The following is a 22,965-nucleotide window of genomic DNA, read 5'->3' on the forward strand; positions in this document are numbered from 1 at the left end:
TCGTGACTAGATCCACAACCCATTTATAGTGCATGGCTAGTGGATATGTAGGGTGCAATCCATCACGATGTCGAACATTTGAATACATTTGACAAGTTACACATGACTCTACAAACTGAGATACATCTTTATACATACCCTTCAACCAGTATTTTTCTTTCAACTTGGAAAAGGTTGCCCACACACCCCTGTGTCCAGCCCATAGACTCTCATGAAACTCTTGCATGAGCTTTACTTGAGTCTCTTTTTTACATATAACCCGTTGTGGTGTAGCACCCTTTTGCTTAGGATGCTTCCACAAGTAACCATCCCTTAAAAAGTACCCATATGCTTTCCTGCGTATCCTCTTGAATTCTTGTTCAGAGCAATCATCCTGTTTTGTTAGAGTACTCAAGTACCTTCCAATAGAAAGCCAATCACCTTCATAAAGATCTTTCAAGAACAATTCAAGTGAATTAGTCATGCAGACATTGTTACCTTTGACATGAGAGATAGAATAGAATTTTGTGCCTACATCATCTCCCTCATCAATCATTTGTGACTCATCTTCATACCTTGCCCTTGATAGCATATCTGCCACTGTATTTTCTTTACTTGCAATGTGCTTAAACTCGGGATTTAAGGACTTAATGTAGGCAATCCACCGCAACATAGCAATGTCTGGTGTTGAGCAGCTTGTAATCATCCCAAGAAGTGGTAGACAATCTGTTTCTACAACCACACATGCACCAATTAGGTACTCTTTCCCACTTTTCAAGGCTGTAACCATACCCCATAACACTCTCTTTATCCGTGGATAGTTTCTTTGGCGAGCACTTAGTACCTTTGCTCCAAATGTTACCACATACCCGTGTCCTTCTTTGTCATCTTGCCCTATTGCCCATCCAATCCCTGTAGGACTGGTATCTACTGTCACAATCACTGGCCTTTGACACTCATAGTCTACCTTTCTCAAAGTCGTTGCTGACTGGAGTCACTCCTTTAGCTTTTTCATGGATTTTACATGTGCTTCTGTCCATTTAAACTTTTGATTCTTTCTAAGCAGCTGATAAAGAGGATCAGCTACATGTGCATAATGTGGAATCCAAATAACATAGAAGACACATGCTCCTAGAAACCTTCTAACCTCAATGATGCTAGTGCATGTTTCTTTCATTCTTTGGATGGCATCTTCCTTTGATGGACAAGGTTTCCTACCATATGGCCCGCACATGTGCCCCACAATGAGCACTTCTTTGACACCAAACATAGACTTTTTCCCTGACAATGTAAGATTCACTTCTTCCAACCTAAACAAAATTTTATCACAATCATTTATTCACTTTCTTCACATCCTTTGTTATCCTTTGATAGGCAAATCATCAATGAAAGGCATTGTGATTTGAGGAATAAAGTCACGTAAGACCTTATTCATCCCATTCATCATATGTGCAACCGAGTTGGTTGCTCCCTGTGGCAAGGTACATATCCTTACCAAACCCAAAGGTGTCCTCATGGTTGTCAAGTCTCTGCTTTCGATTGCAAGCTGAAATTGATCATACCCTGAGTAGAGATCCCCCATTGAGTAGATTGCCCTCCCTGCAAACGCCTCTGCAAATTCATCCACAATTGAACCTGTACCTACATTTCTAATTGTCACCTTGTTCACTGGTTGCATATCTTGGATGAAACGTAGAGAACCATTCTTCTTTGGAATTGTGAACCACCTGTTTGAGTATGGAGCACAAGAAGGCTCCAAAATTCCCATTTTGATTTTCTCATTCAGTAGCTCTACTAACTTTGGCAAATGAGCCTTTGGAACCGGAATAGGCCGCAGATTCCAAGGCACATGAGGTATTGTGAAAATTACCATAGGAGCTACAGTATAAGGATCAACACATCCTATCTCATGTGGCTCAAATGCAAAAGACTTACCATGCTTTGAAAGCATTTCTTTGAAGCACTTTGTCTTCTCCTGTGTTAGAAACTCCTCGCAACCAATCTGCAACTCTTGAAAGGACTCCTTTGTGAAGGTATGCCCGATCTTTTTAGGATTCCGCAAACTTGGTTGTAAAGAAGCCTGTTCAATCTTTTCCCTGTTGTTGGGTGGTAAGGGTGAAGCTACTGGTTTCACCTTCTTTGCTACACTCTTGTATTTAGTTTCAACATGGACTTCTGGGCCAACTGTTTGGCTTTCTTTAAAGGCTTCTATTACTTGATACATTTCCATAGAGCAAACTTCCACAACTTCATTTTCAAGATGCAAACTAGACCTCATTATAGCATCAAGCTCACCCATAGTATCTACAAAAGAAACTTGCTCACACAAACCCAAAACATTTTCAGTAGGCTTTAGCAACCCACTCTTTTTCATGCCTATTTGTACATTATGCACATATTGCCTCTCATATCTCTTCAAATCTTCAAGTTTTGTAAAACATACTGATCCATTCCTTGTTACCAAGGAGCTCATTGAGAAAGTTTCACCTATTTTTGGATCAGGCGAGACCCTTTTTCTTTCTGTACCACTGCAATCCCACTTTACAATGGTACTTGGCAAAAACCCATCATGTCTCTATGATCATGAAACTCTTTGCTTACCTTTGGTAGAGGATGTTCTCTGAGGTTGTCACGATTTCTTTCATGGTTTACACAAACTGTGAGAAATTGGACAGCACGTTTACCATCTTTGCTACGTATTCTAGCATATGCTGAACCATCGTCCATTACCTTTGTTTCCATTCGAACTCCCACAATGTAGGATTGTCCAAGGATGAGAAGATATGAAGATGTATCCTGTACAAAGAAGTTTTGGTCAATCTTTACATCACCTATTGTTACCTTCACACCTAAACATGCTGCATACAATTCACCGGATGAATTGTTTGCCACTTTTACCATCCAGCCATGATCTGTGTCCATCGGCCATTTGCACTTGTTGTAGAGACTCTTTGACATTATGTTTATTTCTGAACCATGGTCAATCAAGGCAACAAATGGCTCTTCAAGATCACCTACCTTGACCAAAGTTTCTGTAGTAGCCCTTGCCCAATGACTTCGTGAATAGTAACTCCTAAGAATATCTTCAACTTCTTTATCATCATTTGAGAAATACACTTGCTTCACTCTCCGACTAGATTGGTAGCATCCTACCATAACTCCATCATTCTCCTTATTTTGTAGTTGCATCCCTTGTGTCTTTGAGGTTTCCCCTTCAACCTGTGGACGAGAAACTTCAGCAAGGGTTTGCCTCTTTCTCTTGATGATGTCAATGATCTCCTCATGGAATTCACGCTTTGCAATGCCAAGAACTTCTCCCAGAGTAAACTCAATCTTGCTATTCAAGATCCTTTCCTCCAAGACTTTCTTTAAATTTGTAGCAACCTCAATATCAGATTGTAGTTTATAAGTTGGGCCTTTTGTCTTACCTTTCGTTGGCTCTTTCTTCTTTCCTGTTGTAGACTCCTCCATGAGTACTTCAGGTGGAGATGCTCCTTGTGTTGAGGGTGTTTGAGAAGGCATTGAGTCGCTTCTTCCCCCACTTCTAGAAGCTCTTTTTGATGGTCCTTCATCAGCATTCTCACGTCTGCACTTCTCTTCTACAATTGCCTCATTTTGTTGGCATTTTGTAATGTAGGCATGCACTGACAATGAGTCCACTGGATCATTCCATCCTGTTTCTAGACGTATGCAATCACCTGCTTCATGTAGAATCTCTTTTTTAAGCTTTCCCTTTTTAGCTAATTGCATGACATTTGGCCAAATTTGACCATGATGGTCACTCACCTCTTCATCACAAAAATGTTCAATTTTTACTCCATAAGTAGCTGCCTCAACTGAAGAGGTGGCATGCTTGGTTGCCATATCTTCAACTAAGGTTTGCATTCCCCCCTTCTCAAAGTTAGCTCTCAAGGGTAGACCTGTCTCTCTTAAGTGTATTTTACCATCCTTAAAAAAGACAACATCTTTTAACAAAGCATCACTAAAACCATCACAATCCCTTCTTACATGGTCTGTACTATCACACCAAATACATCTATTAACAAACCCTTCTTCGGGCTTTTGTCTTTGCCTAGGAAGAGGCCCTGATGGTTGGCCTTTTTCTTCAAGCTTTGCAGAGTTCACCTTCAAGTCACGCATTCCCTTCACAAGCTCATCTAGCATGGACTCATCAAACTCAAGAGAGATAAAAGTAGGCTTTACCATTTTGTCAGAAGTTGAGGTGGAAGGACTTGTAGTGTTTACTACCATCTTGTCGCTTCTTCTTTGTCGTTTGGCAAGTAGTGAGACAGCACCTTCAACCTCATTCCAGTCGGTCTTTAGTCCTTGCTCAGCATCTTTATCTTCAAGAAGAAGCTCCAAATTTTCCTGAAACTCTTTACCTGCAGCTTGTAAGAAAAGATCTATCTTTTTTGCATCTAGTGTGGCCCTTTCTGTCCTTGTGAGTTGTGCATAGCGCCGCTCAAATTCCCTAAGTAGTTCTGTTATTGATAGTCCTTGCTTTGGCTTGACTACCCATTCTAAGAATGTCCTTTTGGTCACTCTCTCAGAGTCCTCCATGAAATATTCCTCCTTTAAAGTTACTTTGAGTTCTTTCCAATTTCTCCCATGCCCGTCTTTAATTGCCCTAACATGCTCCCTAATTTTTGGAGCAACAACTAGCTCAAAGATTTGAATCATCTCACCTTATGACACGCGATGCAGCTCCATCTCCTTCACATACTCGCGTAAGTACCTGGTTACATCTTTGCCATTGAATTGATCCATTCTGTTGACGACCGCTTGTATGGCCTTCGTTGCTGAAATATCCATTCTTTTAGTGGCATGTTGTTGTTGCATGAACATTGCAAATGCTTGAAACATTTGCATTGTTGTTGGGTCAAAATGGATACCCTGCTGCTCAACATGATCACCCATGGTTACCCACAAACTCTCACCCTGGCAGTTTCGCGTCGGGTTCACCAAAAATATGTCGAGAAATTTGCGGTCTTGCTAGGAAAGCACCGGGCTTATGGCTATGAGAGTTTGTGAGAGAACTCAACAAAAACTATATGAAGGAGTTAAACCATAGATGCCATGAAGACTAGGGTTTGGAAAGAAGTTCAATCAAAGAAGACTCACTCTTTCTCTCTTGCATTCACACACACAAAGAAAGAACGCAAAAGAGAATGTCAAAACAATACGAAGATGAAAACATCAAGGCTATGGTCATATCGTATCATGGGTAATATGAAAGGGTTAATGGATGAGATAATGGAATTCAATCTTGGCTGACCAAATAGGCTACGAATTGTTCTTTGGAATTGTAGTTTTGTGCTTACCATAATATATATATATTTTGTCTAGTGATTGGGATTAATTGTGTGTACAAATCCTCTTGGTTCATAGCAAGATAACTACGCTTACATCAAAAGAAAAATTATAGTCTATGAGAGGTAGTATGATGGGATCCGGTGATAGAAGTATTTCATTGAGTCTTTCTGGGCCAAAGAGAAACACTATACGTTGTTAAAAGTGTATTTTACAGCTAATCCATACGTTAATTCTAATAGATTGTACAGAGTGAAAGCGATAGAAATGATCATCATGTGGGTTATTCATCGAGTTTAGCTTGTTCGATAGCCCCTCTGGGATGCACACGGTGCTTCAGCCGTACTGGCTTCATCCTCACCGTACCGGTTGTGTATACCTGTTGCCCTTGCAAATAATGCGAGACACACACACACACACACACACACACACACACACACACACACACACACACACACACACACACACACACACACACACACACACACTCACACATAACCATTTTTTAAGGCTTCACATTCTGGCTTGGGTGCTTCTTGTGGCATGCCGCACAGGTTTTGAATTATTCTGGGCTTGATCGCAAGAGATACCCCTCGGCTAGTAGTCGGCCCTCAATATGAGGACGTTTTTGAAACACCACTGCTGGCATGGTTTCAGTTGCGTTGTTGGTGAAGGAGCATGAAACACTTGAAGATGCAATGCCTCATGCACAATAGTGCCCTTTGCATGTTGTACACCTTCCCCTTATTGGGAATCCATACTGTGGCGCTCCCTCAAGATACGGTACTGGTATACTGGCCTAGGAATTCGGCTTTTGACAGGCTTTTTACTATGTCCCTTACTAAAGCAGGTACTGTTACTCATCTTCTTTTTCTCTTTCCCTCTCTCTCTTTTACACACGCGCATGCGCATTGTCGAGAAATTTGCGGTCTTGCCAGGAAAGCACCGGGCTTATGGCTGTGAGAGTTTGTGAGAGAACTCAACAAAAACTATATGAAGGAGTTAAACCATAGATGCCATGAAGACTAGGGTTTGGAAAGAAGTGAAATCAAAGAAGACTCACTCTTTCTCTCTTGCATTCACACACACAAAGAAAGAACGCAAAAGAGAATGTCAAAACAATACGAAGATGAAAACATCAAGGCTATGGTCATATCGTATCATGGGTAATATGAAAGGGTTAATGGATGAGTTAATGGAATTCAATCTTGGCTGACCAAATAGGCTACGAATTGTTCTTTGGAATTGTAGTTTTGTGCTTACCATAATATATATATTTTGTCTAGTGATTGGTATTAATTGTGTGTACAAATCCTCTTGGTTCATAGCAAGATAACTACGCTTACATCAAAAGAAAAATTATAGTCTATGAGAGGTAGTATGATGGGATCCGGTGATAGAAGTATTTCATCAAGTCTTTCTGGGCCAAAGAGAAACACTATACGTTGTTGAAAGTGTATTTTACGGCTAATCCATACGTTAATTCTAATAGATTGTACAGAGTGAAAGCGATAGAAATGATCATCATGTGGGTTATTCATCTAGGATAGTATGTGAGAAATGTAGATATAAAAGAAGCGAAGAGATGAGAAGTTTCCCTCCCAAGCCCTATTCTTGCCCATAGGCAGTAAGGATACTACGGGGAGAGATGTACCTGTAGCAAAGAGAACCTAGAATTTGTAGAGAGGATGAATTACTGAGAATGAGAGAGATAGGTTTGGTTAAGGAGATCAGATACATATATATATATATGTTGGATTAGAGATTGAAAAGAAAACAACAAGAAATCAAGAAAACATCAATGTAGAACACATCTTACTTCACAAATCCTTCGGCACCATTATTGATGGAGAGAGAAGAAGAGTGGAGAATTCCACTTCGATTGATACACCAAGTCCAATATCTTCTTTGATTAGAGTTGATCTTCCAAAGATAGCGTACAAGAATGGCTAGTCTTCCTCTAGGAGAAAGTGTAGGCTTGAGCTTATGTTAATGGCTAAGTACAATTAGGCATTACTACTCACTCCCTCAAGAATTCCTCTCATCAATGGATTGAATGCTTGAGTTCCTTCCAAGGAAGAAGAGGTCCCCTTTATAGGTGAAGGGAACACCCAAGGGTTTACACAAGAAGAGAGGAGCCAGTGTGAAGAGGAATTGGAAAAGTTGGAAATGAGCTGCCCCTGCATGATGTGGGGCAGACTGGGGTCCAACATTTTGATCATATCTCCTCAAGCGTGTCTTCAAATAAAAAAGTAAAAATATGGGCATAAACTTCAGCTCATTAGCTACGATTTTCATTTTAAAATCGGTATCCAATTTAGATTGGAACCTTGTGTAAAAAATTCATCAAAATAGGGTCCATTTATGGCAGCAAAAGTCTTCATGTGGTCTCCTTAGCCTAGACTTTCATTTAATTCCAAAGGACACCTCATGCCATATGAAAGCATGACATTGGTCCTTGACAAGGTTTTGTAATCATGCTTGCAATAATGCATTAAAATAAGTGTATCTTTGAAATCATGCCACCTAGTGTCCCACTAGGATTTGATTCTCTCCTAGTAGCTATTTAAAAAGAAATATAAGAAAAGTATAAAAAATACATAGAATATATATATATTGGAGTTTACCCTAGATATAGGATCTAGCTAGGGTGTGATATGATAATGAAATAGTAGAAATAAAGAATCAATGCTTTTTGCCCCAAGTTAAAGAGGCGGAGCTATTGATGCTTTTCCCATAGTATTTTCTGATGGTAAAGTAAGGATATGTTACCCTTGAGAAAAATAATAGGATGAGATAGAAGGCTTATTATTATACTTAAATATTCATATGTACACTATAGGAAATATAATTATGTATCTAAAAAAAATACAAGATAGATCTTGTAGCATGCGTTCCCACTATGTACGTGTCACAACACGACATCCACCCCCTCTAAACCTGCACATCCTCCGGTATGTGCCACATTGTCTCTTTGTAAGATTAGACCTCTTGTACATCTTCCTTGTCTTCTTCTTCACTGGATGATTCCAGAGCTTCATGTTCACTTTGATCTTCACCTGTGTTTTTCTCTTCTTCCTCATCCATATCTTCTAGATCATTGTCTCCTCTTCTCTTAAACATTTTAATCCTTTTTCCTGCAATGGGAATCTTTACTTCTGTACCATTTAGTTCAGACAAGCTGTAAGTAGCATTTTCATGCACATGCTTTACAACATACGGTCCAAACCATCTTTTTGAGAACTTACGCATGACTGTGTGCTGGTTATCAAGGCTACTATCATACACTAAAACCCAGTCACCTTTGTCAATTGCTTTGCTACTGAGTCGATGTCGCTTATCAAAATAGTCCTTGTTTTTCAACCTTGCATTTTTGAGTCGTTCTTTTGCAGCTTCAATGTCTCCAAGTCTTCTCTCTAGCTGCCTTATACGCAGTGCAAGGAGATCTTCCCTACTAAGCCCCTCTTGCCAAGGTAGTACATTCCATGTGGGAATTGTATCCTCAATCGGCATCACTGGATTTTGACCATGCATTAGCTTCGCAGGCATGTAGCTAGTTACTGAGCTATGTGTTGTACGATCAGCCCATAAAGCATATCGTAACAATTTTGGCCACTCACCAACTCTTCCTTCGCAAGCCTTGGCCATAGCTTTGATGATAGGAGGATGCCCTCTTTCACTCTTTCCATTGCCTTCAGGGTTGTAAGCTGTAGTAAGAGAAAGCTTGATCCCTAATCTAGAAAATTGCTTCTTCAGCATCCAGTTCACCTCGATCTGCAGTGATTTTTCCTACACAACCATAACGGCAAATCACCTCATCAAGAGGGAATTTGCACACAGCTTCTGTGATCTTATCTCTTAATGCTCTTCCTTCAACCTGGTTAGTTAGGTCCTCTCGTGCAAGAACCAAGTATCTCATCTGCCAGAGTCCTAAAGGCATCGTGACTAGATCCACAACCCATTTATAGTGCATGGCTAGTGGATATGTAGGGTGCAATCCATCACGATGTCGAACATTTGAATACATTTGACAAGTTACACATGACTCTACAAACTGAGATACATCTTTATACATACCCTTCCACCAGTATTTTTCTTTCAACTTGGAGAAGGTTGCCCACACACCCCTGTGTCCAGCCCATAGACTCTCATGAAACTCTTGCATGAGCTTTACTTGAGTCTCTTTTTTACATATAACCCGTTGTGGTGTAGCACCCTTTTGCTTAGGATGCTTCCACAAGTAACCATCCCTTAAAAAGTAACCATATGCTTTCCTGCGTATCCTCTTGAATTCTTGTTCAAACCAATCATCCTGTTTTGTTAGAGTACTCAAGTACCTTCCAATAGAAAGCCAATCACCTTCATAAAGATCTTTCAAGAACAATTCAAGTGAATTAGTCATGCAGACATTGTTACCTTTGACATGAGAGATAGAATAGAATTTTGTGCCTACATCATCTCCCTCATCAATCATTTGTGACTCATCTTCATACCTTGCCCTTGATAGCATATCTGCCACTGTATTGTCTTTACCTGCAATGTGCTTAAACTCGGGATTTAAGAACTTAATGTAGGCAATCCACCGCAACATAGCAATGTCTGGTGTTGAGCAGCTTGTAATCATCCCAAGAAGTGGTATACAATCTGTTTCTACAACCACACATGCACCAATTAGGTACTCTTTACCACTTTTCAAGGCTGTAACCATACCCCATAACTCTCTCTTTATCTGTGGATAGTTTCTTTGGCGAGCACTTACTACCTTTGCTCCAAATCTTATCACATACCTGTGTCCTTCTTTGTCATCTTGCCCTATTGCCCATCCAATCCCTGTAGGACTGGTATCTACTGTCACAATCACTGGCCTTTGACACTCATAGTCTACCTTTCTCAAAGTCGTTGCTAACTGGAGTCACTCCTTTAGCTTTTTCATGGATTTTACATGTGCTTCTGTCCATTTAAACTTTTGATTCTTTCTAAGCAGCTGATAAAGAGGATCAGCTACATGTGCATAATGTGGAATCCAAATAACATAGAAAACACATGCTCCCAGAAACCTTCTAACCTCAGTGATGCTAGTGCATGTTTCTTTCATTCTTTGGATGGCATCTTCCTTTGATGGACAAGGTTTCCTACCATATGGCCCGCACATGTGCCCCACAATGAGCACTTCTTTGAAACCAAACATAGACTTTTTCCCTGACAATGTAAGATTCACTTCTTCCAACCTAGACAAAATTTTATCACAATCATTTATGTGATTTACCACAAAGCTACGACATCCCTTGAGATCCAAAGCTTCATCTTTGTCACTTTCTTCACATCCTTTGATAGGCAAATCATCAATGAAAGGCATTGTGATTTGAGGAATAAAGTCACTTAAGACCTTATTCATCCCATTCATCATATGTGCAACCGAGTTGGTTGCACATATGGAAAGGTACACATCCTTACCAAGACCTTATTCATCCCATTCATCATATGTGCAACCGAGTTGGTTGCTCCCTGTGGCAAGGTACACATCCTTACCAAACCCAAAGGTGTCCTCATGGTTGTCAAGTCTCTGCTTTTGATTGCAAGCTGAAATTGATCATACCTTGAGTAGAGATCCCCCATTGAGTAGATTGCCCTCCCTGCAAACGCCTCTGCAAATTCATCCACAATTGGACCTGTACCTACATTTCTAATTGTCACCTTGTTCACTGGTTGTATATCTTGGATGAAGCGTAGAGAACCATTCTTCTTTGGAACTGTGAACCACCTGTTTGAGTATGGAGCACAAGAAGGCTCCAAAATTCCCATTTTGATTTTCTCATTCAGTAGCTCTACTAACTTTGGCAAATGAGCCTTTGGAACCGGAATAGGCCGCAGATTCCAAGGCACATGAGGTATTGTGAAAATTACCATAGGAGCTACAGTATAAGGATCAACACATCCTATCTCATGTGGCTCAAATGCAAAAGCCTTACCATGCTTTGAAAGCATTTCTTTGAAGCACTTTGTCTCCTCTTGTGTTAGAAACTCCTCGCAACCAATCTGCAACTCTTGAAAGGACTCCTTTGTGAAGGTATGCCCGATCTTTTTAGGATTCCGCAAACTTGGTTGTAAAGAAGCCTGTTCAATCTTTTCCCTGTTGTTGGGTGGTAAGGGTGAAGCTACTGGTTTCACCTTCTTTGCTACACTCTTGTATTTAGTTTCAACATGGACTTCTGGGCCAACTGTTTGGCTTTCTTTAAAGGCTTCTATTACTTGATACATTTCCATAGAGCAAACTTCCACAACTTCATTTTCAAGATGCAAACTAGACCTCATTATAGCATCAAGCTCACCCATAGTATCTACAAAAGAAACTTGCTCACACAAACCCAAAACATTTTCAGTAGGCTTTAGCAACCCACTCTTTTTCATGCCTATTTGTACATTATGCACATATTGCCTCTCATATCTCTTCAAATCTTCAAGTTTTGTAAAACATACTGATCCATTCCTTGTTACCAAGGAGCTCATTGAGAAAGTTTCACCTATTTTTGGATCAGGCGAGACCCTTTTTCTTTCTGTACAACTGCAATCCTGCTTTACAATGGTACTTGGCAAAAACCCATCAGTTCTCTATGATCATGAAACTCTTTGCTTACCTTTGGTACAGGATGTTCTCTGAGGTTGTCATGATTTCTTTCATGGTTTACACAAATTGTGAGAAATTGGACAGCACGTTTACCATCTTTGCTACGTATCCTAGCATATGCTGAACCATCGTCCATTACCTTTGTTTCCATTCGAGCTCCCACAATGTAGGGTTGTCCAAGGATGAGATGATATGAAGATGTATCCTGTACAAAGAAGTTTTGGTCAATCTTTACATCACCTATTGTTACCTTCACACCTAGACATGCTGCATACAATTCACCGGATGAATTGTTTGCCACTTTTACCATCCAGCCATGATCTGTGTCCATCGGCCATTTGCACTTGTTGTAGAGACTCTTTGACATTATGTTTATTTCTGAACCATGGTCAATCAAGGCAACAAATGGCTCTTCAAGATCACCTACCTTGACCAAAGTTTCTGTAGTAGCCCTTGCCCAATGACTTCGTGAATAGTAACTCCTAAGAATATCTTCAACTTCTTTATCATCATTTGAGAAATACACTTGCTTCACTCTCCCACTAGATTGGTAGCATCCTACCACAGCTCCATCATTCTAATTATTTTGCAGTTGCATCCCTTGTGTCTTTAATGTTTCCCCTTCAACCTGTGGACGAGAAACTTCAGCAAGGGTTTGCCTCTTTCTCTTGATGATGTCAATGATCTCCTCATGGAATTCACGCTTTGCAATGCCAAGAACGTCTCCCAGAGTAAACTCAATCTTGCTATTCAAGATCCTTTCCTCTAAGACTTTCTTTAAATTTGTAGCAACCTCAATATCAGATTGTAGTTTATAAGTTGGGCCTTTTGTCTTACCTTTCGTTGGCTCTTTCTTCTTTCCTGTTGTAGACTCCTCCATGAGTACTTCAGGTGGAGATGCTCCTTGTGTTGAGGGTGTTTGAGAAGGCATTGAGTCGCTTCTTCCCCCACTTCTAGAAGCTCTTTTTGATGGTCCTTCATCAGCATTCTCACGTCTGCGCTTCTCTTCTACAATTGCCTCATTTTGTTGGCATTTTGTAATGTAGGCATGCACTGACAATGAGTCCACTGGATCATTCCATCCTGTTTCTAGACGTATGCAATCACCTGCTTCATGTAGAATCTCTTTTGTAAGCTTTCCCTTTTTAGCTAATTGCATGACATTTGGCCAAATTTGACCATGATGGTCACTCACCTCTTCATCACAAAAATGTTCAATTTTTACTCCATAAGTAGCTGCCTCAACTGAAGAGGTGGCATGCTTGGTTGCCATATCTTCAACTAAGGTTTGCATTCCCCCCTTCTCAAAGTTAGTTCTCAAGGGTAGACCTGTCTCTCTTAAGTGTATTTTACCATCCTTAAAAAAGACAACATCTTTTGACAAAGCATCACTAAAATCATCACAATCCCTTCTTACATGGTCTGTACTATCACACCAAATACATCTATTAACAAACCCTTCTTTGGGCTGTTGTCTTTGCCTAGGAAGCGGCCCTGATGGTTGGCCTTTTTCTTCAAGCTTTGCAAACTTCACCTTCAAGTCACGCATTCCCTTCACAAGCTCATCTAGCATGGACTCATCAAACTCAAGAGAGATAAAAGTAGTCTTTACCATTTTGTCAGAAGTTGAGGTGGAAGGACTTGTAGTGTTTACTACCATCTTGTCCCTTCTTCTTTGTCGTTTGGCAAGCAGTGAGACAGCACCTTCAACCTCATTCCAGTCGGCCTTTAGTCCTTGCTCAGCATCTTTATCTTCAAGAAGAAGCTCCAAATTTTCTTGAAACTCTTTACCTGCAGCTTGTAAGAAAAGATCTGTCTTTTCTGCATCTAGTGTGGCCCTTTCTGTCCTTGTGAGTTGTGCATAGCGCCGCTCAAATTCCCTAAGTAGTTCTGTTATTGATAGTCCTTGCTTTGGCTTGACTACCCATTCTAAGAATGTCCTTTTGGTCACTCTCTCAGAGTCCTCCATGAAATATTCCTCCTTTAAAGCTACTTTGAGTTCTTCCCAATTTCTCCCATGCCCGTCTTTAATTGCCCTAACATGCTCCCTAATTTTTGGAGCAACAACTAGCTCAAAGCTTTGAATCATCTCACCTTCTGACACGCGATGCAGCTCCATCTCCTTCACATACTCGCGTAAGTAGCTGGTTACATCTTTGCCATTGAATTGATCCATTCTGTTGACGACCGCTTGTATGGCCTTCGTTGCTGAAATCTCCCTTCTTTCAGTGGCATGTTGTTGTTGCATGAACATTGCAAATGCTTGAAACATTTGCATTGTTGTTGCGTCAAAATGCATACCCTGCTGCTCAACATGATCACCCATGGTTACCCACAAACTCTCACCCTGGCAGTTTCGCGTCGGGTTCACCAAAAATATGTCGAGAAATTTGCGGTCTTGCCAGGAAAGCACCGGGCTTATGGCTGTGAGAGTTTGTGAGAGAACTCAACAAAAACTATATGAAGGAGTTAAACCATAGATGCCATGAAGACTAGGGTTTGGAAAGAAGTGCAATCAAAGAAGACTCACTCTTTCTCTCTTGCATTCACACACACAAAGAAAGAACGCAAAAGAGAATGTCAAAACAATACGAAGATGAAAACATCAAGGCTATGGTCATCTCGTATCATGGGTAATATGAAAGGGTTAATGGATGAGTTAATGGAATTCAATCTTGGCTGACCAAATAGGCTACGAATTGTTCTTTGGAATTGTAGTTTTGTGCTTACCATAATATATATATTTTGTCTAGTGATTGGGATTAATTGTGTGTACAAATTCTCTTGGTTCATAGCAAGATAACTACGCTTACATCAAAAGAAAAATTATAGTCTATGAGAGGTAGTATGATGGGATCCGGTGATAGAAGTATTTCATCAAGTCTTTCTGGGCCAAAGAGAAACACTATACGTTGTTGAAAGTGTATTTTACGGCTAATCCATACGTTAATTCTAATAGATTGTACAGAGTGAAAGCGATAGAAATGATCATCATGTGGGTTATTCATCTAGGATAGTATGTGAGAAATGTAGATATAAGAGAAGCAAAGAGATGAAAAGTTTCCCTCCCAAGCCCTATTCTTGCCCGTAGGCAATAAGGATACTGCGGGGAGAGATGTACCTGTAGCAAAGAGAACCTAGAATTTGTAGAGAGGATGAATTACTGAGAATGAGAGAGATAGGTTTGGTTAAGGAGATCAGATACATATATATATATATATATATATGTTGGATTAGAGATTGAAAAGAAAACAACAAGAAATCAAGAAAACATCAATGTAGAAGACATCTTACTTCACAAATCCTTCGGCACCATTATTGATGGAGAGAGAAGAAGAGTGGAGAATTCCACTTTGATTGATACTCCAAGTCCAATATCTTCTTTGATTAGAGTTGATCTTCCAAAGATAGCGTACAAGAATGGCTAGTCTTCCTCTAGGAGAAAGTGTAGGCTTGGGCTTATGTTAATGGCTAAGTACAATTAGGCATTACTACTCACTCCCTCAAGAATTCCTCTTATCAATGGCTTGAATGCTTGAGTTCCTTCCAAGGAAGAAGAGGTCCCCTTTTATAGGTGAAGGGAACACCCAAGGGTTTACACAAGAAGAGAGGAGACAGTGTGAAGAGGAATTGGAAAAGTTGGAAATGAGCTGCCCTTGCATGATGTGGGCAGACTGGGGTTAAGTATTTTGATCATATCTCCTCAAGCGTAGCTCCAAATAAAAAAGTAAAAATATGGGCATAAACTTCAGCTCATTAGCTACGATTTTCATTTTAAAATCGTTTTCCAATTCGGATTGGAACCTTGTGTAAAAAATTCATCAAAATAGGGTCCATTTATGGCAGCAAAAGTCTTCATGTGGTCTCCTTAGCCTAAACTTTCATTTAATTCCAAAGGACACCTCATGCCATATGAAAGCATGACATTGCTCCTTGACAAGGTTTTGTAATCATGCTTGCAATAATGCATTAAAATAAGTGTATCTTTGAAATCATGCTACCTAGTGTCCCACTAGGATTTGATTCTCTCCTAGTAGCTATTTAAAAAGAAATATAAGAAAAGTATAAAAAATACATAGAATATATATATATTGGAGTTTATCCTAGATATAGGGTCTAGCTAGGGTGTGAGATGATAATGAAATAGTAGAAATAAAGAATCAATACTTTTTGCCCCAAGTTAAAGAGGCGGAGCTATTGATGCTTTTCCCATAGTATTTTTTGATGGTAAAGTAAGGATATGTTACCCTTGAGAAAAATAATAGGATGAGATAGAAGGCTTATTATTATACTTAAATATGCATATGTACACTATAGGAATTATAATTATGTATCTAAAAAAAATACAAGATAGATCTTGTAGCATGCGTTCCCACTATGTACGTGTCACAGCACGACAGCGCGCGCGCGCGCACACACACACACACACACACACACACACACACACACACACACACACACACACACACACACACACACACACACACACACACACACACACACACACACACACACACACACACACACAATTACATAGGTTGGATTAGCGCCATGAATTTTGGCATTTTGTGTGTACTAATGCATAGTTGATTCTCAAGACAGACCGTATGGGAGCAGGAACACACACACTAGGACTTTGAATGATTGCACACTCTATGATGGGAACTTTGTCGATAGAGGCTTCAATGGAAACTCAAATCTGGGAATCATTTTTTACAGAACACGTGGTCATCTCCATGAACAGGTAGGTGCCCATGCACCTACTTAGAATCTGAACATAATTGTATCAGTAATTCTTTTGGTTTTCTGGTCTTTCTTTAATTTATTTTCGCAAAAACAGGCTTGACCTAACAAATTAAAAACATGAATCTGCATGAAATATTTTTTGCATAAAGAGCATTTTGAGGTTGTTGAATGTAGTATTGTGGATTTAGAGATTGTAATACTAGGTGTGGGATGGTTTTATCGCAGATTCACGATGGTGCATATGTCCTACTGGTTTTTTTTATAAAAAAAGAGCTTTGATTGCAAACTGAGGATGGTTTAAAATACATATGACCCTGAAATAGCAAAGACATAGATTAACAAAGTCAAGGATAATTGAAATCAGTAATATGTAACACACTTTTTGTTCTTTAGTTGAAAGTTGACATGGTTGGGATAAAGTTATCTAACATAAAATGATGAATGAGAAGGATAAGGGAGGTAGAGAACATTACACGTTTTACCTTCCGATCTAGACTTGATGGATGATACTTGGGAAGAGTCTTCTTGAAGTATGATGCATGTTGATACGCAGGATAATTGATGGTTGTCTTATCATAGTCTCAAACCTACTGTGTAGGGTCTCTTTGTGAGATGTCATATACTGTTTATTTTGAAAATTTCCCCAAAATACGAACAAGACTCTGTCGAAATTTGGTCAAACACCAACTACCATAACGAACATGCTATAGTCTGCTGAAATTGGTTAAACACGAACATTTGGATCTCATTGAGTATGAAGTCTCTAAAGAGGATTTCTTGTTTGTAATCATACTGTAAAATGTTTGATATTTTAAGTGGAAGTTACACTTAGCTCCAAGTATTAGCTCAAAGCTTGTGAATTATGGTTTTTTTTGGCATGTTATGAGACAAAGGAATAACATCTATGTTTTTGAATGCCTTAAACCTCCCGTAGAGGGTCTCCTAGGAGATGGCGGTTGCTGAAATTTTTGAAAAATTGTTAAGAATACAAACAAGATGCTGTCCGATTTTCAATAAAATTGCTTATATTGTTAATAAATTGTAAGGAAAATGCTGAAAATAAGCTTCTTGAAACTCTAAGATTGACAGGGGCTGGCGATAGATTCGAAGTTCACGTAATTCATAAAGTTTCATAAAGCGCGAATTGTTTTCATAACCATGAGTATAAAATATCACTTGTTGCTATGGGATGCATAACGTCTATCTGATTGTCTTCTGTTGGATAACGAACACACTTATAGACAAAATCTATAGAAGTACATGTTTATAAGATCTATTCTCTTGCAAGGACGGTTATATGTACTAGTGACATGTGATGTATTGCTAGATTTTGACACATGACATACATGGTTTTTTCATTAATGATGCTGTAAACCTCCTGTGAGGGTCTCATTGAGAGATAGCATAAACTGAGGATTTGAAATAGTAATCAAATTACAAGGGAGATGCTACCCGATTTTCGTCAGGAAGTCTACAATGATCTTTGAACCCAAATTATTGAAAATACATAGGTATCTGCATCATATATGGTAGTAGTCATTAACATCATTTCTTTGGGGAAACTCAATGAATATTGGGATACACATGATTGGACAAATCAAAGGTTTTCTTACTTAAAGGCTCAACTTAATGATCAATCCTAAGGGTAGGCTATAAACTAGGTCTACAGGTGTGACATGGATGACAACTGGATCCAGTGTCGACACCTGCAATACACACAAACATAGCCAGTTCTAACTGAATGTTTTTGTATGGATGCAGGTAACAACTGGATCCTTCTCCATGTAGATGTAGTGGAAGCTCATCCCAAAGGGTGGACACACAATGATACAATATTTAGATATCACTTTGTAATGATTAGAGATCAAATTTTTGATCTAAATAACTGTATTATCCATTAGATACAGAATGATGTATTGCTATATATGAAATGTTAATTGAGTTTTATGACATTTTTTTTTACATATTGTTATTTAATATATTATGTAATACAATTGTCTAAGTATGGTTCAATTATGAAGGGATTTTTCATACTTAAACAAACACACACACACACACACACACACACACACACACACACACACACACACACACACACACACACACACACACACACACACTGTGTCACAGCAGCAACTGACCATATCTACACACACACACACACACACACTTGGTCATGACTTCTGACCTAAATAGCATCTACGGGGCTTGATTAATGTTCTATTGTGGCTTTAAGGGATTTTTTCTTATGTTTTACATGCTGCCTTGGGGCTGTGGTGGCTCTAGCACCTCATCTGGAGGGGGTGGTAGACTTTACTACGAATCACTGTCTGAGCTCAAGCAGTTAACTTAAATTGTTGCCGGGTAAGGGAATACTCGTGCTGTACAAATGCTTAATTTGTAATGTGGATCACATTGGTTAAGCATTCAAGCTAGTTACCATAAAGCTAAAATCTTTCCCATCATTTTGGTATGGCTACCCTATGGGTACTATCCCCTGATCTACCACTTACTAGTTTTAGTTTTTAGCTAAAACTTACTCTTTGGCCCCTCCAAAAAACCTAGGGAGCTTTCTAATTCACTATTCCTACTTAGGTTTTTTGCTGTGCTGTCGCGACAGCCATACCCCACGCAGACTAACTCACATAAAGAATAACACACACACACACACACACACACACACACACACACACACACACACACACACACACACACTCTTTATCACAGTAGTTGACCATAGTATACCTACTCAGAATCTAAAGAATTCCAAAAAGAACTCGGAATTGATACTGATAACCTACTTTGTGCATGGGCTACCTTATGGGTATCGGCTCCTACCTAGCTCCAGCCAATTTCACTTAATGCCCTCTTTTAGGCCTTTACCTGGGCGTGTGGTGATTTTATTAGATACATTTCTATCATTATATCATGGCGCGTATACTACCTGCTCTGCTAAACCGAGCTGGAGATTAGGGCTACCTGGCTCGAGGTCTCTACCTAACTCACCTGGAGGGACGTGTAGTTGTTAAGGATGAGAGATTCTCGGCTGATACAACACCCCCGCATATGAGTACATCCTCCATGCCTCCTCTACCATATAAGGTGAGGGGCTCTTCCCCTCACTTAGACGAGGTTCTATTCTGTTATTTTCATTTCTAGTTGCTGGGTTGCATCGACTGGTTTGGGAAGGAAAGACGCTTGTTCTATTGATGCATCTCTTGATTACACGTGGTTGGACGCTCAACACCTCACAGGTTGGGACCATTTTTCTGATGTCTTTTTTTACTAGAAAATAACGTAAAAACGTTCATAAATATGGTTATTGGTGTTTTGACAACTGATGGTGAAGATAAAGCTTGAATACCTGGTGGGTGTGCTAGTTATACATTTTTTTTTCTGCTTAAAGGATGATAGTGGTCATTTTTCTGATAATTGCAGTGGGTTATGTTACATTCATTATAAAAAAAAGGGGGGGAGCTTATACTAGGCCTGGTCTAGCTGGACTCTACATCTTCAGGCTTAAATTAAAGAGTAGAGGGTTCTGGTTCTTCCATTAAACAGAGTTGGGCTGATATACATGGTGTTCACAAATGGGGCTTTCTTTCTGCATGATACTGATTACATAATTCACTCTAGTTGTTTGGTTGCTACTATGCTAGAATATCACATCATACATAGACTATTTGGATTTGTTTTCAAGCAGATTGTAAGTATAAAGGCTAAATTCCTGGTAATGGTGCTGGTTATGAATGGATTTTCTGGTTATTGGAAAGCTGCCATATTCTGATAATTATAGTTGTAGCTGACTGGATTTTTACCTAATCTTAGCTCCTAGGAGACTATTGTGAGTTTACTACTGCTCACTAACTCCACATCCCTAATACTGCCATATTAGAATACTGGTCTTTTTGGGATTCTTTTGAGAAATTGGTATTACTGGCTGCTCACATTAATAAAGGGATTTACTTTTGTGTTGTTGGCTTCTTGAATGGTGGTGAACTGCATGCTGATATCAGATATTTGATGTATATGGTTATTATTCTGGTTTTTGACACTAATAGTAAGGATAATGGCGGAATGCCTGGTGGGGATGCTGGATTTGCATGCAAGATTCTGATTACTGGAAGGTAAGTTGCTGGTTATGCTGCCATATTCTGATGGTTGCAGTAGGATAGGATACATTCAACAAAAAAAACATGGGAGTTCATACTTGAGGATTTGGCTTGGTCTAGCTGATTACTTCTTGCTTTTACCTTGCAAATTTGATTGCAAAGGGGAATGCTCTATGTACTTTTTTGGTTGCTAAGGCAAAGAGATAATATATTTTTTAGCTACTGATATTCTTCTGGCATTGCAGTAGGACTTGGTATCATTTGTGATTAGAAGCACAAAATAAGATTCTCTCTAAAAACCTATATGGTTTGCTTGTTGGCTTTGTTTTACCTACAAACAGGGATTAGTTGGCATTGTAATGCAGTTTAGCCTCTCTACCTGTTAGTTAAAAGGGGGGAGCTTGTAATGGGCCTGGACTAGCCAGTCATACTTGCAAGTTACAAGCCTAATCTAAAGGAACATTGCAATAGGGTACACTGGTTTTTTATGCCATTTTCTGGTTGAGACTAATTCACATCAGTAGCTAGTCATACTTGCAAGTTACTCAGGCTTAATCTAAAGGAACATTGCATAGGGTACACTGGTTTTTTTGTATGCCATTTTTTTGGTTCAGATTGGTTCACATCAGTATATGAGGTTTCTTTGTCTTCTCTTTCTGGTACTAACTGATCCTCTGCTACTACTGGGCTGAAGTATAGCAGATACAAGTAGATTCCCAATACTAGTGTTTCTCGATATTTTATAGTGTTGACAGTCACTCAAGCTTACTTTATGGTTGCTTGTTTGAGTATTGCATACTGGATCCTACTTGGATCTACTGCTTTGTCTTTTTACTGGTTTCTGACTGGATCCTACTTTGATAAACCTAATTAAATCTGATGTTTGAAAGCTTGGTAGCACTACTGGTTATGCTACCGAAATGGGACTCTAGCAAAATATATGAATAACTCTAGCAAAAATAAGGATGAAAAATCCTCGAGACTTTAAATATGCAGGACAGTAGCTAGTTAAAATTGTTTAAGTTCGACATGGATTACAACTGATAGATTCTTTGAAGCCTACCATACGTAGTCAAGTCTAACATGTCTATTGTCTTGAATATATGGATGCAGGTGAGAATTCTATCTTGGCTTAAAGAGGGTTAACTTGCTGCAGTCCGACTCTGGAAGCTTTTGATGCTGCAATTGGGATAGTTTTTGATACCTTTGTACAAATCCCTTTGGAATGATACTTCATTCTAACTATATTGTACAGTTTTGATTCAAAGACTGAATTGTTTCCGTACACTTTTTTGCCTTGACATCTTTAGCCAGTCGTCTTTTTGAACATCTTGTTCAATTGGTGTGTTATTTATTTAATTTAACAGCTACACACACACACACACACACACACACACACACACACACACACACACACACACACACACACACACACACACACACACACACACACACACACACTCTTTATCACAGTAGTTGACCATAGTATACCTACTCAGAATCTAAAGAATTCCAAAAAGAACTCGGAATTGATACTGATAACCTACTTTGTGCATGGGCTACCTTATGGGTATCGGCTCCTACCTAGCTCCAACCAATTTCACTTAATGCCCTCTTTTAGGCCTTTACCTGGGCGTGTGGTGATTTTATTAGATACATTTCTATCATTATATCATGGCGCGTATACTACCTGCTCTGCTAAACCGAGCTGGAGATTAGGGCTACCTGGCTCGAGGTCTCTACCTAACTCACCTGGAGGGACGTGTAGTTGTTAAGGATGAGAGATTATCGGCTGATACAACACCCCCGCATATGAGTACATCCTCCATGCCTCCTCTACCATATAAGGTGAGGGGCTCTTCCCCTCACTTAGACGAGGTTCTATTCTGTTCTTTTCATTTCTAGTTGCTGGGTTGCATCGATTGGTTTGGGAAGGAAAGACGCTTGTTCTATTGATGCATCTCTTGATTACATGTGGTTGGACGCTCAACACCTCACAGGTTGGGACCATTTTTTTGATGGATTTTTTTACTAGAAAATAACGTAAAAACATTCATACATATGGTTATTGGTGTTTTGACAACTGATGGTGAAGATAAAGCTTGAATACCTGGTGGGTGTGCTGGTTATACATGTTTTTTTCTGCTTAAAGGATGATAGTGGTCATTTTTCTCATAATTGCAGTGGGTTATG

Source organism: Adiantum capillus-veneris, chromosome 7 (genome assembly GCF_014529385.1).
Source record: "Adiantum capillus-veneris isolate H3 chromosome 7, ASM1452938v2, whole genome shotgun sequence".
Lineage (NCBI taxonomy): Eukaryota > Viridiplantae > Streptophyta > Polypodiopsida > Polypodiales > Pteridaceae > Adiantum > Adiantum capillus-veneris.